The following is a 16,317-nucleotide window of genomic DNA, read 5'->3' as shown; positions in this document are numbered from 1 at the left end:
GGAGCCTTGCTAAGTGTAGAAGACACCAGTGTGATTATATTTTCTCGAAGTAAAAAAATATCAGAATCAAGTCCAAGAACTAGCCAAACAGCAACAGGGGTTGGCCTAGCAATAGAACTCAACTATGATTCAGCTTCTTGGGCTCTCCCTGCAAAAGCAAAACAAACCAAATTTTCTTCTGTTAGATTGCGGGGGTTGGGGGGGGGGCACAAGAGGGCAACAATTTATTTCAATCTAGAACGCATTAAAGCAAATCTTTGAAAAGTAACCATAAGTATCACCTGTTCTTTCAAACACAAAGATTTCTCTCTCTTCCTTGAACGTGTGTATTCACAGCTGCATCTGATGAATCCTGTTGTGTTCCTAGCATAGCAGTGCTCAACAGACTTGCTGCTAACCAGAGACATCCAGCTAGATCATCAGGTTCCTTCCCTTGGTCTGTATGCACCAGGAATCTCATGCTACAAAAGCTGTATTTCATCTAATGTCAAGTTCCTCCCATTCAATTGCAAATTTGTATTCACTTGATATTTCACTTCTCTTAACAAAAGCAAATAGGTGGTGGTTCCATACCACTAAACGGCTTTTGACAGCTGTAACTGACCAACAGCAAAAAAAGGAATGCTTAGGGCTGCTCTGTGAAGTCCCTTTCTTTAACTGGACTAGCAAGTGATAAATTAACTATAGTCAATATCTCCATCCACCACCCTCAACACAGTTCCTGGATAGTCCCTGAAGAAAGCAATGGGAAGAGATATCTTTAATATCTTTACGTTTTATGTTGTTTAGGCCCATTAGCTCTTCCAAGGAACTGCTGTCCAGGCTTCTCAAACTGCAAAACTAGCATGTAATAAACACACACACACAAAAAGTATAGGCTTTGTAAGAAAATGGAATGGGCATTCATTCTCAGTATGGACCATCCACACTTTGCCAATTATAGAATCTAAAAACTCTTAAATCCATGCCTCCTCTACAACTTCCCTTGCTGGGCCTGTCTGTGCCAGCAAGGTAGAACTCCACAAATACCCAGAAAAGAGTCCATGGGGGAATCCCCTGAGAAGTAATCAAGGCACAGGACCAGGACTATTCAAATCACCCATTCTTATTTCCTTTAAATCTTAGTCTTTGACAAAACCCTAAGTCATTCTTGATTATGTTTTAGACATTATCATGGTCATGAGCCCAATCTTCCATTATGCCCTGACCACTGACAATTCTCACTCACTCTCCATCACAATTGCTCCTAACAAAAGGGAGGCTGCTTCTTAAGTCTTCAGTCATAAGTATTGTGGAGAAGAAGGAGCTCAAGGAAGAACAGACAAGGTATGTCAAAAGTTATTACATTAAAGTGTGGAACAGCTGCCTCTCCCCTGTATTGTGTAATGAAGAATTTTACTATACAAAGTATTCAGGAAGAGGGTGCCTCCTTTTTAAGATTTATTCATTTTATAAAGTAGAATGACAGAGAGGGTCAGAGAGAGAAATAAAGATCTTCCATCTGCTGGTTCACTTCACAAAAGGCTGCACCTGGACTCCATGAGCCTGAAGCCAGGAGCATGGGATTCCATCTGGGTCTCCCATGTGGTTGGTGTAGTCTCTAATACCCACAGCCATTCGCCACTGCCTTCCCAGATGCATTAGCAGGGAGCTGGACCTGCGGTTGAGTAGTTGTAACACGAACAGGAGTTCTAATGTGGTATGCTGGGGACACAAGCAGTTTAACCCACTGCACCACAAATGCAGGCCCCAAGAGGTTTACTTTTTAAAAAGATTAACGATAGGAAAAAACTAGAACCCTCTTCAGTAGATTTTCCTTCCTGCTGCCAATCCTTTCACCTCATGAGCAGAAAAGGAGGGCTGCTAATTTCCTAAGGGGCAGCAGTTATCAACAATCCTTAGAAGTGGCTTCGAAAACAAATGACCTGAAAATGAGGAATGAGGGAGACAAAACCATAGAAATAATGAAAAGGACTAAATAAAGCCCAAAGGTGCCAAGAAGGACCACTAAGAAAATGTTACAGGCGAGGACGAGAGGAGGGCAGCAGCGGAGGTGGGTTGTGACTTGTCATGCAGCCCTGGGCTGTGGGTGGCTCTGCACCGGAGGCTTTGGAAAGGTAAAGGGTCTGAATGTGCTTGATGATCCAAGGAGTCGAAGTTATTTTGGGAGGAAAGAAAAATATGTTTTCTGAGTACTTTTCCTTCCCTGTAGTTTACTGCCACACCCACTTAGCCTTCTTCCCAATCCTGTCACCTGTTTCAAAGTCTGCTTCTTTGATTAATTTTTTTCCTTAGAGAAAACTGTATCTACAAAACAAAGAACTCATTTGAGAACAAAACGTGAGTGTTATATGCTTTTGTGTTTTCCACAGTTTCACAAGCAAGCTATCATGCCTGCTTAAAACAAATCATCTACAGACATGTTGACTTATTATAAGCATTGCTCAGACAGGTATTTAATAAACGAGTGGATTAAAGAATAAATGTACAAGGAAACAGTCTGCTGCATGGCTTCTAGGGTGCAGAGCCCTGGGCTCCCTGCACTGCCAGCTGAACAGCAAGAAGGGCGCACTGGGCCGAGCTTTCTCCCAACAGCTCTTTCAACTTCTTCACTTCCTTGCCAGCTTTTAAATGCACGAAGGTCTCTGTTTTCAGAAATAAATCCTGCCTATTTCCTCTCTCCTTCCTTCTCTATGATGATCATTTCCTTGAGGTTGACTTTTGGATTGCATCTCGTGAGCTCCAGGTTACACAAAGTTTTAATTTCTCCCAGTAGGAAGAGAAAAGAGAAAAAGAAATTAGCTTCGTAAAACCCTATCCTCTATACCTAGAATATGCAAATCAAGCAAACCTGAATTTTTTAAAAATAAAACCATTATCTTCATTATTAAATTCTTAGTAATGCATCTATTCTGATTACCAATAACATTTTTTTATTATGTGACAGATCTGTTTCTCTTTTTGGTCATATTTCTCTCAATTAAAGATTTTAATGGCCACTGAAGCAAGACAAATTACCCTCATCATTTATGTCTACAAACCCCTGTGACTGTGCGCTTCAGAATCATAATAGAAAACAGAAATCCTGCCTTTGATTTTCAACCCAGAAAGGTGGCACTTTGCTGCACTTCAGCACAGAGAATCACTGGGACAGAAGATGAGCTGAAAATCCCTCAGCCTACTGTAACTCATTTTTATTCAAAAATTCTTAAGAGCCAAAAAGTCCTTCTTTAAATCTAACCTAAATATATCATGCTTCAGTTAAAAACCCAGTTTTCTTTCTCTGACTTCACCAGAAACAAAACAGCTGGTCACCATACATGGCTTAATAACTCTCATAATTTTGAAGTCTGTTATTAAGTCATTTTTCAGTCTCCTCTTCTTAAAGCTAAATAATCCTAACTCTTTCAACTTATCCTTATAGGTTCAATTTTACAATCCTTTAATCATCATCAGTGCTCTTTGCTAAACATTCTGAAATTTTCCATGCTGCTCTTAAGTCTTGAAACCCAGCTCACCTTTGGAATTGCTTCTCATTGTCCATAAAAGCCCAAGACTTTAGTGCATTATACACAATCCTAAGAAAATCTACTCAAATAGGTGACCTACTCTTCGGGGTTATTTGTAGTATAAGGCCCCTCCTATTTCTTCTTCTTTGAGAAAAACATAATCTTGAGGACCCAGTACCCAGACCAAGTGCTGCTCCAGAAGAGCTCTTCCCATCCACCTCTTCTGCCCCACCAGTGCTCATCAAGGCCTCTCTCAACCCACTCGGCCTACCACTTTGAGTCCCATAATCCTCTGGTTACAAAATTAGTAACTAGCTAATCTGATCAGATCCACTTTTTAAAACCAACTTGTTAACCAAAAATGGCTTAAAATGTGTTATTCTTTGCAGATAGCATCAATCTACATCCTGTCCTCAAAACCTTAACTCAAAGAAGATTCTCTGGCACCTGGTAAAAACAATACATTAGAGTCTGGGGCCAGCGGGGTTAGTCATGAAGAATCAGCTGTGTTCCTCAAATTACAGCACAGCAGCCCGGGATTGAAATATAAACAGGCACTTCCGGCAACCTTTTTTTCTCTTCCCAGTCATTTAGGCACATCCTAAAGGATTATGTCCTCTGTGCTTTCAACATGAGACCTTAGATTCTGATCCTGAGGGAGCTCCAGGCCTTTCACAGAGTGTGCTCATTGCCCTGAAGTTGCCCCCCAGCCACCTTATCCTTGATCTGGCTTTTGCTCACCCTACAGATCTGTACTCAAGGGTAACCTCCTCAGAAAGGCACTTTTTGTAACACTGTGGAATAGGTTTATTACCACATCAGTCTCCCTTCCAGCACTTATCACAATTTGCAATTAGATGCAATTACAGATAAATGTTTATTCACTCATTTTCTCCACTGTCTTCGCTGCAGAATGCAGGCTCCTCAAAGGCTGGGATCTGGTCGGCCTCGTGTGGTACGTCTGGCACCTCGCTAACAGTAAGAGCTCAAAAATAATCTTTTGGAAAAAGCATTCCCACTGCTGGCAATATTTGTATTTTTTTAAAACACCTGTTCTCATTGTCACAAGAAAGGTTCTGTTGGCTCAAACAGAGATAGTGTTTTAGGAAAAGGATAAACAACCCTCTCAGATCCATCTAGCCTCACATCCTTCAGGTAAGAACCTCCCTTCTCATCTCAGAAGCAGTTAGCAACTGTTCTCCCTCCTAGCCTCCTGCTCCTTCTTAGAGCAATTATTCTCATTTATAATTACTCTCTCCCAAAGCAGCTTCATGTAGCATTGCGCTCTAGAGCATCTCACACTTTCCTGACGCTATCCTCATTGCCACCATCTGCACAGAAGCAACAGCATCGTCACAGAAAAACATGCAGGAGATACGTATCATAATACCACTACTAGCAATCTTGAAAGGTGTAATTTATTTGTATAATTTTTAAAGTTAACTTTTTTCCAAGTACTAACTTCAGTGGTGGTTAATGAATTCAATATTCATTCAACCAACATAATAAACACATATGAAGTATATGAAATTCGTGCCTAGTGTGTGACAGATCTTACACTTTGGACTTATTTATTAATTAGCAATGCTACCATGTCACTGTGCACACTGGTGCCAATGGCATTGTATTACCAAACAGCATTTCCTAACAGCAACCAAGAATGTCCTGTGCCCAACACCAGGAGCTTCCACAACTTTACTGACAAAACCATCAAGGAGGTTCTGTAGTGACTAACCGAACAGAAAGAGACCTGGAATCCTTGCCGAACTATCTCTATGCATCATTGGTTAACTTGCAGAATAATACAAAGCAAATAAATTTTTTCAATTTCTGTGCCTCAGTTTACCTACCTGTAAAATGTGTAATGCCTCCCTAGAGGGATGTAAAGAGAATCAATGAGGTAATGTCTAAGCATTTGGAACTCCTTGGCAGTAAGGCGCTACATAATTACTATTTGGTATTTAGGCTGCCCTTCATGAGTGCCAAGTAGTTTATAATCATTCCTTAAGAGTTACTCCCAACTAGTCCATAAGTTGTCTTCATGTCTATTTCTACTTTAAAAAAAGAAATGGAAATTAAGATTTTAGTGATTCCTCTGAAGTTAGAAAGATGATACTGAGATTTCAAAAGAATTTTCAAGTCTTTCAATAGCTTTAACCATAAGTGAATTCAATACAAACCAGCCCTGTAGATGAGTTCCTTAAGCTGCTCTGAAACAGATTTCAAGGTATAAAAACACATTTCGTCACTAACTTGTGTATGCTAGAGTGAATGGTGAGGGGGTGAAACAGAAACCAAAGATCTAGAATTAGTAACCCAGAGTTTACACGCGTTTCTTTTTCTACACAGCTATGTTTCTCCTCACTTCCTGCCTTCATTTGGTAGCTAACTTCATAAGCTTCTTAAATGGACTCATTTAAAATAAATGTTTATTTGTACTTGAAAAGCAGAGTTACCGAGAGAGAAGAGACAAAGAAACTGCTTCCATCCATCGTTTCACTCCTCGAATGGTTGCAAGGGCTGGAGCTGAGCCAATCTGGGAAGCTGGGAGCCAGGGACTTTTCCCAGGTCTCCATGTGGTACAGGGACCCAAGGACTTCTCCACTGTTTTCCCAGACCACTAACAGGGAGCTATATTGAAAGTAGAGCAGCAGAAATTAGAACTGGCACCCATATGGATGCCAGTGTCCCAAGTGGGGGCTCAGCCTGCTGAACCATGGTACTGGTCCCCAGTAGAGCTCATATTTTTATACTGGTAAAGTTTAAAGAGAAGAAAGCATACAGACTGGATGAAATCATCTTGAGTATCCCCCTCAGCCAAAATACACCTTAGCATTTTTTACCCAGATTGTTATCTCATGAAAATTAACTCCAAGAAAGCAACAAATAAAAAGGTGGTAATGATGTTGCATAGGCAAGTCTGAGGATGAAAAAGCAGAAGGTAGCACACACCTGCCACTTTCTGCACAACCCCAAGGAAATGTGCACTGAACTGACACTGGCACGACCATCCACCTCACCCAAATCACAATCTCCGGGTGCCTCATTACACCACACCTCTCTACTCCACACACTCATTGTCTTCCCTCTGCCTCGTTCAGCAATCAATTTACAAAATGAAAGAAACATCCTTGGGTTCTGAGTACTGTACTCTCATTAAAATGACAGAAATGTGTGGATTTTGCTTGATCAATAAGTGGATGACTTCAAATGATCAAATTTGAGGATTAGAGTGATTACACATAAGCTGGGTAGAAAGTTTGAAAGTTTCATGGTGGGATCTACTCAAAGAAAAACTGTGAAATAAGAGATTTAATTCCTTGCTTTCACCTTCTCCTGGGCAGAAGCTTTCCCTCCCACCCACTGGCCCTGGACTCTTGCTGACACGCACTTGGAGGTACTTCCCGTCCTCCACCTCCCATGGAGACTTACTGCCCTATGTTCCATTCCCTTAATCACTACTCCAGCTAACCTGGCAAAAATGACTTGAAAGTCTTACCACACAGCACTGACTACAAGAATGGCTCTTGGGCACTCAGAGCAGACACTCTGGGCAGGGTGTCTCCCACATCTCCATATGCCGCAGCAGCCATGACACACAACTGCTAACGTTCTCAGGAACAAAAGTGTAAGAGTTTGCCAGAAACAGCCTTTCAGCGAAACAACTACTGAAGAGTTGACAGCAAGAAAAAGGAAACTGAACCCAGAAGCAAGGTTGAATAAATAATTCAGAAACATTAAGGAGTAAATACACACTAAGCACAGTTTGGAACACTGACTAATGATGAATCCAGTTAAGTATAAAATAAGGATAAACTAAAATATCAGAAAAGCATTAGCAATGAGGTGAGTAATTGCATTTTAAATTACACCACAACTTTTCATTTGACAGAGATCACAATTAATTTTATTGACAACTATATATGGTTAAGCCTTAAGGATTAAAACTAAAAGAAAGAAATTAAAATGATGACTTTTCTTTTTTTTTCTTAAAGATTTATTTTTCTTGAAAGTCAGAGTTACAGACATAGAGAAGCAGAAACAGAAAGAGAGAGGTCTTCCATCTGCTGGTTGACTCAAATGACCGCAGCAGCCAGAGCTGGGTCAGTCCAAAGCTGGGAGCCAGCAGCTTTTTCTGGCTTCTACATGGGTGCAGGGGCCCAAGCCCTGGGGCCAATCTCTACCACTTTCCCAGGCCATTAGCAGGGATCTGAATCAAAAATGGAGCAGTCAGGGCTAGAACCAGTGCCCATATAAGATGCTGGCAGCTTCAGGTGGAGGATTATCATGCAATGTCACCACGCCAGCCCCTAAAAGGATGATTTTTCAAACCTGTACTGAGGAAAAACTAACGTGTGCATAAAGAACAAATTCTAGCAGGAATATTCTGAAGGGGAAACCTTTGCAAAGGTAAAAATACAGAAACCCAAAGTCTTAGCTTAAAATTGTGACACTTTAACTAATGCAGCAGACCTGAAATGCATGGGAATCCACGCTGCGGTGGCTGACGTCCTGCAAGTGAACGGCAAGGTGTGAAGCTGCCAGCCACCGCCTCCAGGGATGCACACTTTGAGTCACTGTTTACTTTCTGGTACCCAGAACTGCATGCATCACTCTCCCTCTGTTTCTAAAAGCCTAACTCCCACTGAAGAAGTCTGTATCACTTATTTTAATCTTAAAATCAATTTACACTACCTTTGACAGAAACGCTTGAATTTTAGCCCTAGTCCTAAATTTGAAGGAAGGAATTTTGTCTACCAGCAAGTAGCTCATAGTCATCAATGCACAGGAGCAGAGGAATTCTGACAGCAGGGAGCTCTGCTTTTGCCACTTCCATACCACATTACAATAACGATTTCCTATTTTAAGTGTTTCATGTGATGCTGAATTACCACTTTAATGTAAATAGTTTATATCCTTTTTTGCCATTTCCAAAGTTTCCAATTATTTTCCTTATTTGTTTAAGTAGAAACTTTTACGATTTTTCCATGGGGACCAAAGATGTGCTTTAGTTGCTATCATAAATGAATCCTATGAAAATGCAAAGTAAGGACTTGTCTGAATGTGAAAGACAACATAGTGAATCTTTCTCCCTGTTATTTTAAAGCATGTCCTATGCTCCTCATTTTCTATAGCACAAGCTCAATGAACTAAATGAAATGTTTTGGGGGAAAAGAATCTTTTTTTTTATAAATAAACAAATAAGACACCCCCCCTTAGGCAGCGGAGCTCATTTGCTCAAATCCCTGTTTTAAAAATGAATGGTTTCTGACTTATCCCAAGATACAAACTACTTGACACACTTGGATCAAGTATGTGTGTGTTTTTAGAACACATATCACTTTAAAACCTGCCATGCTATATTTAGCTGGAAGTAAATATATCAACTGGAACATATGCAAGTGGAAAATGTGTTCTGATGGTGAAAGCTGCAGGTCCTTGTTAACACAAGTCCAATACAATGAGAAAGCACATTCAGAACTGGGAAGCCAGGGAGAGTGCAAAGCAGGGACACGAGCATGTTTTAACGGCTGTGATAATTTGCCATGAAAGGATGTTAAGGCCATAGCTCCTTGCTGCAGCATGCCATGTGCTGCTGAATTAAATTACTGCCATGCAGCCTGCTAGCAAAGGAATGTGTAAACAGGCCATATATCCTTGCATCAGTTCCACAGAATGTTGCACAACACAAAATGCCTCTCGATGTGTCATTTCCTTCTTGGCCATCTTCCCAGCTCCTGACAGCCAGTCAACCAAAAAAAAAAAAAAAAAAAAAAGAAGCCAAAAAGCAAGTACTGAAGAAATTTAAAACTGCTCTTCTCAAAGAGCACATTCCACCAACACCAGACACAACCTCCACCAGTGCTTCTGACCACCACGCCCCCATACACACACCCCCGCTGCCAACACAAGCTCCTTGGAGAAGTGGGAATAGCGGGCTATTAGCAATTATTATTCTCTTCAGTCAAAGACTAGCAACATTTTTTAAAGCTTATTTTTATTTATCTGGACAGCAGGACAACAGACAGTGAAAGAAGAAAAGTTCTTCCACACACTAGTTCACTCCCCAAATTCTCACCAGAGCTATGTCTGCGACAGACCGATGTCAGGATTCTGGGACTGTATCAAGCTCACCCACGCGGGCGGCAGGGCCCCAAGGTCTTAAACATCACTTGCTGACTCCTAAGGTGTACATGAGCACGAAGCTGGATCAGAAGTGGAGGCTCTGGAACTGGAGCCAGGCACTCCAGACAATGGGACACATATCCAGAATAAGCAGTGGCTTAATCACCATTCCATAACATCCACCGCAAACAATGTTTCATATACTAGCAGCCAAATGATTAATATCTATGATAATCAAACTACTTCTATGTGTTGACTTGTAAATATTGAACCATGACATTTACTCTTAACTGCTTTTCCTTACACACTTAGAAAGTTAAGAAGTCATGGGAAAGTCTGCAAGTCAAAAATCTAGGGACTCTTCTGCCGATGATCTACACTGAAAACCAAAACTCGGTCCTGGGGCATCATCAGAACTATCAAGGTTGATAGGCACAAAGCCTATCAAGGTTTCTTTAAATTGTCTTCGCAGACAGTGAGAATAAAAATGCAAGCATTGTGACCAGAGGAATTACATAACCTTATAAATTCCTCTGCTGTTACTCCATTCAACACATTGTACATGTAACACCACCTTCTTTCATATGTGACCAACCTCCAAATAAGCATTTGCCATTGGTAAATAAGCAAAGGTCATGGGTCAGCCACCATAAAAAGCCTATTCTTTCACCCAAACAAGGATGAAAAGTAATGGGGGACAAAAGCAAACTGTCCCTGACATCATCTGGAAAAGAGGAAGAGAAAATGCCAAGCCCTCCAATCTCTCTGCCTTCTCTGAGATGGCAGCCAGTCTCAGAACTAGGAACAGCCTGAGAAAAAAAATGAGATGATGGCTTGTCCAGACCACCTGTTTTGTTAAACCCATTATCTCAAGTTTAAGACGTCTGCAACTGGAGGTGCTGTAAGAATAAGAAAACCTCTCAGCACAATTATAAATTTGCTGATCTTCTAGGCACAGATAAGTAAACAACAAACAAGAAAAAAAAATCATTTAGCTGCAGGACCAAAGTCTAACAAAACATGCCAACCATGCTTGACCTGGGAAAAACAGGTGAAAATGGTCCAAGTACTTGGTTCCCTATATTGGCTTGAGAAACGAATAGTACTCTCTCCTTCCAGATAGCTTCTCACTCCTAAGCTCCTGCCACTTCCAGGAGTCACAAACGGAATCACTCAGAGAAGTGTTGCAGTCCTGTATTCTAAGCCTGCAGGAAGGGAGCTAGGTCCCTGGGAGAAAAGGAGAGCATTTCCTTTCTCCCACAGGTGAGGGCAGGTGGCTGGTTAGTGGTGAACAGTAGTGCACCAACAGGAAGTATACAGTTGACAGCTTGATATCTCCTTGAGAATAACTGTGGCTTACATTCCTAAGACACAGCTCAAAGCAACTCATAGAAAATCATCTGAGTCAAGTAAGGTTTGCAGGTGTCCCAGCAAGAGAGTTTCAAAGCTGGATGATGTAAAATAACTCACAGAACATGTAGAAATGTCTGTCTAAGGGTTCAGGGATATTACTGCTATAGGCTCAGGCTTCAGGCAAGTCCATATTTCATTTTGTCCAAACATGTAATATTCTCTTAACAGTATAGGTTTGGCTCAATCTAATATTGATTTGCTAATAAGAAACATATCTAGATAACAGCCTCCCTTAGTTCCTCTGATTTTTGCCAAATTTGTTCAACTCAGGAGAAAACTACTACAATTGAAACTTGGAGTCACTTTTCAGAACTCTCAATGTCCCTCTGATAAAAAAAAAGAAAGAAAACAGATGGGGGGAGGGTGGCGGGCAGCATTACAGCATAACAGGTAAAGCCACATCTGAGGTGTTGGCATTTCATTTGAGTGAGCATAAGTTGCAGACCCAGCTGCTCCATTTTAGATCCAGCTCCCTGCTAATGACCTGGGAAAAGCAGTAGAAAATGGCTTGGTTCCCTGTGTTCAGGTGGCAGATCTAAAGCTCCTGGCTCCTAGATTCAACTTGGTCCATCCCTGGCCATTGTAGCCATCTGAGGAATAAACCAGCAGATGGAAGATCTCTCCCCTCTATCCGCTCCCCTCCTTCTCTTCTCTTCTCTTCTCTTCTCTTCTCTTCTCTTCTCTTCTCTTCTCTTCTCTTCTCTTCTCTTCTCTTCTCTTCTCTCTCTCCTCCTCCTCATGTTCCTCCTCCTCTAGATAATTCTACCTTTCAAAACATAACTAAGTCTTTAAGAAAAAAGCAGCAGACCTTTCAGAAAACAGAACCTTGAAAAAAATTACTTCTGACATTCTCCTGTCTAAATAGCAACATTCAGCAGCTCAGCACCTGTGGAAGCTAATGAGGAAGGTGGCCCAGGGAGCCATTCAGCCCATTACTTAGAACCTAGTGTAACTTCTTCCCCTTGAATTCAAGCTACTTCTGTACCTTGCTTTGGAGACTGTGTTTCTGGTGGCAGCAGGTGAGGGGAGAAAGCAACTTTGTGCCAGGTCTGAACCTAATTTGTGCCAGGTCTGAACCTAATTGTTAAAAAGGTCCAAAAGCTCCCATTTTGCATGTTACAAAGTCCTAAGATGCCTTATAAGTGGTTGGCCACTGCTAACAGAGAGCTCATGGACAGATCACAGTGAAGGGAGAGTGTGCGTTAGGACACCTGGAAAGAGAGAGAAGCCTCACCATCTCATTGTTCCAGCTGAGCTCAAACTCCCAACCACCCCTCCATGGCACCGGACACCTGAGTGTCCTAGCACCAGCCCCCATCTGACTAACAGCCACATGACAGATCCCAAGGGAGACCACAAGACAAATCATTCAGATGAACCCAAATCAACCCACTAAATTGGGAGAAATAATAAACTGGTCATTGTTTTATGAAGTTACATTTTAGGGTAACTTGTCAGCAATAAATAATGAAAAACACCACAAGAAATCAGAGGGATTCTCACTATGCCACATAACTCATTTTTTCCATCCCTCTTATGGTGAACAATATCTTTTTCCATCAATCCTCTTCCTAAACTCTGAACTACTACTGTGGAACATGACACTGCCAACCAAGTTTTCACCTTCCAGTAGAAATTTCTTAAATCAGATTGGAGTTCGAACCAATTGCATAAGTGGAACAAGGGATCCTAATAGGAGTTGATGCTTTAAAGTGTAAGGCATCCAAATGCATTACCATTGCTGCTGCTACTGCTGCTGCACTAATTTCTGCTGGGGAACATACGGCACTTGTCTCCAGAGCTGACTTGCCAACACAAGGTCAAAACGCTTCGCCTAAACACAAGACTTACAAATTTGGGATCTTAAGTATGATGTCATGTCTTAAAATGATAAGCTGGCAAAGAAAATAAATGGCATTTTGCAAAGATGTGCACCGTTTTCATGTTTACACTACTTAAGATGAAGGTTCTAATAAGTCATCGGCTATGTTCCTTTAAAGGGAAGTTTTATAACTGAGATGAATCACAACTGCAGAAGATCAAAGTTAAAAAACATCAATGATGCCATGGGGTACTTTTTAATCTTGTAATGAGTGATGATCATGTGCTCTTATGAAGTTAGTCCAACTGCCAACGCCAGATGTGTATATTAAGAAAAGAAGTTGTTTGTGATGTGACAGCACTGATTCAGCTGCCAGAGACAGAAAACATAGACGGATGAAACCTTTTGGATTTTTTAGTGAAAAGCAAGTCTTGGCAGATGTGCTGATAAGCAGGGCTCCAAGAGTGGGTTACTAGTGCCATCGCATCCTATCTTGGCCTGCATGCAAATTGTATTTGTCATCGATTCCACACCAGCTATCCCTGGAAAGCAGGAATCACTGCGCAAAGCATGATCCGTAACAATTATTACTGTCATTTACCATTGAGCCAAAATTAGTAAAGTCATCTGCAAGGGAAACAATAATACCCTGGAGAAAAGAAGCATGATGCGATCTGCTTTCTAGAAGCATACCATAAGCAAAGTCTGCAATAAACCTGACATGACAGAAAATGGACCTAATAATATCTGACATGTAGTGGGCACTCAGTGCACGGCAGTCACAGTGCTACTCATCTCGCACACATCCTACAACAGCCTGGCACCAATGGATGGGAAAGATATCAATTTTTGTGAGAAAACCAAAGCAAAAGAGAAGTTAGGTGACTTCACCTTGTTCAGACAGCTGAGCTACAGAAAACAGCCTTTTCAATGATATGCTCAGATCATTCGGGGAAGGAGAAAAATCCAAGCAACAGCAGCCAATAGTACAAAATGCTCATTGCCTTCAAACGAACACACTAATAAATACAAGTATACTATTTCTAAGAAAAATAGCCACTTCTTAAGAAATTACAATTTCATGGGCCTGGAGGTTAAAGTCCTCGCTTGAACGCGTTGAGATCCCATACGATTACCAGTTCTAATCCCAGACGACCTGCTTCCCATCCAGCTCCCTGCCTATGGCCTGGGAAAGCAGTCCAGGACGGCCCAAAGCTTTGGGACCCTGAACCTGCATCGGAGACCAGGAAGAGCTCCTGGCTCCTGGCTTCAGATTGGCGTAGCTCTAGCTGTTACAGTTACATGGGGAGTGAATCAGCAGAGGAAAGATCTTTCTGTCTCTCCTCCTCTCTGTATATCTGCCTTTCCAATAGATGTTTAAAAAATGAAATTACAATTTCAGAGAAAGAGAAAGCTAAAACAATTGCATTATCTTTTTTTTCTCCTCTGCTCAGGAAAGCCTTTCTATTAAAGCTTTTCTCTGTTAAAAGGTAATAAAATAAAAGGCACTTTGAAATCCAGAGCAAGGATTGACAAAGCATAATTTATGGCCAAACATGGGCCACCCCCCATTTTTGTCAATAAAGTTTTATTGATCAACCAATTATGTATTAGCCTAAGCTGTTTTTGCGCTAAAATGGGCAGAGGTGAGTGCTTGTAACTTAAACCGCCTTGTGAGCCACAAAATTATTCACCACTTGCCACTTCACAGAAGTCTGCCAATCTGTGTTCTAGACTCCTTCGTTCAACGTTACATACAAGTCAACCAAAATTCCCTAGTACTCACTCCTGAACAAAAGTGAAAATCCTGTCTGCTTTGCACACTGGAGAGTATCACAATTAATCATTATTGAGAAGAGTGCTACACTACAAATGTTCAACACCCCAAGATGGCCAAGAGCAGGATGGAAATAAATAATCCAGCGCTGAGGCCCGGTTGTAAGATTAGTACCGTTATTGGTAACCAGATCCATCCTGACTTCAGATTCTGACGTTAGCAACTGACCACATGATGTCAGGGAAGTGACGTTACATTCCCACAGATATTTTCAGCTTCCGAGAAATGTAACCCAGGATGATGTAGGACAGGTGGTCTGCCACCTGCAGATCTATGTCTGCTTCTCTCGCCCAACCTTCAGCACCACCCCAAGTCTGAACTCCTGTCCCACAGAAGCCATGGACTCTCTCTACACCTACCCTCACTGCTTTCACAGCTTTTCTTATAGCAATGAGTCTATTCACTAATTAACTCTTCCCAAAGCCCTTTGAAATGAGGTAATGCTGTCCACACTTGAAACACAAGCAACTTTCCCAATGCTGCTCTGCCTCCTGCTTTGTCATGTCTTTCAGAATGGGGCAACACCTACCCCCCTTTTCCTGTTTCCTCAAAAAAAAAAAAAAGAAAGAAAAGAAAGAAACCCGTTTGAGCATCAGCTCTGGAGTGTATGTTCACATACGCACACACAGACATACACACACATTAATGGTTTTTCTAAGAACTGAGAAGAGCAGCTGAGATCAGCCGGAAACATCTTTCAAAGACAAGCATTAGTGGTGCAAAATGTGAAAACTTCTATCCTGCTTTCTGCACTACTGAAACGGACACCTTGCCTTTTCAGAAACTTGAGGGCTAGTTAGAAATTGTCTTGCATCGTAAGATCTCATCTTTGATTTATGGCAGTCCAGAAAAGTTAAGGAAAGTCCCAAACCAGGCCACATAGCTCTGCTCTACTCTGTTCACCAGCACTGTGTAAGCATCGCCCCTGGGACTTGAGATTTGGGGTTCCGCACACATGTGTATACCAACCACCTAATAGGACATTCCCAAAGTGAACACAGGACTAGCACTGACCCAATGTTATGAACTTGGAAGAATGCCCATACACATGAAAGGAGAAAACAAAAACCTCAAAGACTAGCTTTGGAGGCAGGAAACCTCCCTAATTCAGGCAACCAGTCAGCCTTTGTGAAAGGAGACAGCAGCAAAAGGGATGGGAGCCACTGTACATTCCCACTGCGTGAAGACAGGGTACTAGAGGAGAAGCTAAACCTTTGCCAACCTGCTTCTCATACCAGGGGAAGACATGCCTCTCTCATGATCTAGGCAGATAACTGCTATAGAACCAATATTTTGCCAGCTGTGCCTCTACAACAAACCAAATTTAACTCCCTAAATGCAAAGGCTAGGCTAGGACTCTAATATATTTGCACAGCAAATGCAGAGTGCTAGACGATGTTTCCATTGGCACAGAACTGTTCTTTTTTAATATATCAAATACTGTTTAATCTATACATATTTTTAAGTTCTGCCATGCCAAGTTTGGTCAAGTCAGTTTTGAAGGGAAAGCCAAATCTATTTCAAGTTACTTTTAGAAGGAAAATACATACTGGCCCAAACAGATTCAATGCAGTTATCTTAATCTGACTGCTGGTTAAACCTTACGGGTG

At 41.5% G+C, this 16,317-nt stretch overlaps 1 protein-coding gene across 12 annotated transcripts in view; it reads right to left on the bottom strand.

Annotated features, from left to right (window-relative positions):
* The window catches only part of RUNX2 (RUNX family transcription factor 2), a 207,271-nt gene that overhangs the window by 92,121 nt on the left and 98,833 nt on the right, over positions 1-16,317 (bottom strand). The window lies entirely within an intron of this gene.

Source organism: Ochotona curzoniae, unplaced genomic scaffold, assembly GCF_017591425.1.
Source record: "Ochotona curzoniae isolate NIBS_2020 unplaced genomic scaffold, NIBS_Ocur_1.0 contig_3819, whole genome shotgun sequence".
Taxonomy (NCBI): Eukaryota; Metazoa; Chordata; class Mammalia; order Lagomorpha; family Ochotonidae; genus Ochotona; species Ochotona curzoniae.
Note: the sequence above shows the minus strand (reverse complement) of the source record. Positions and strands in the feature narration are given on the sequence as shown.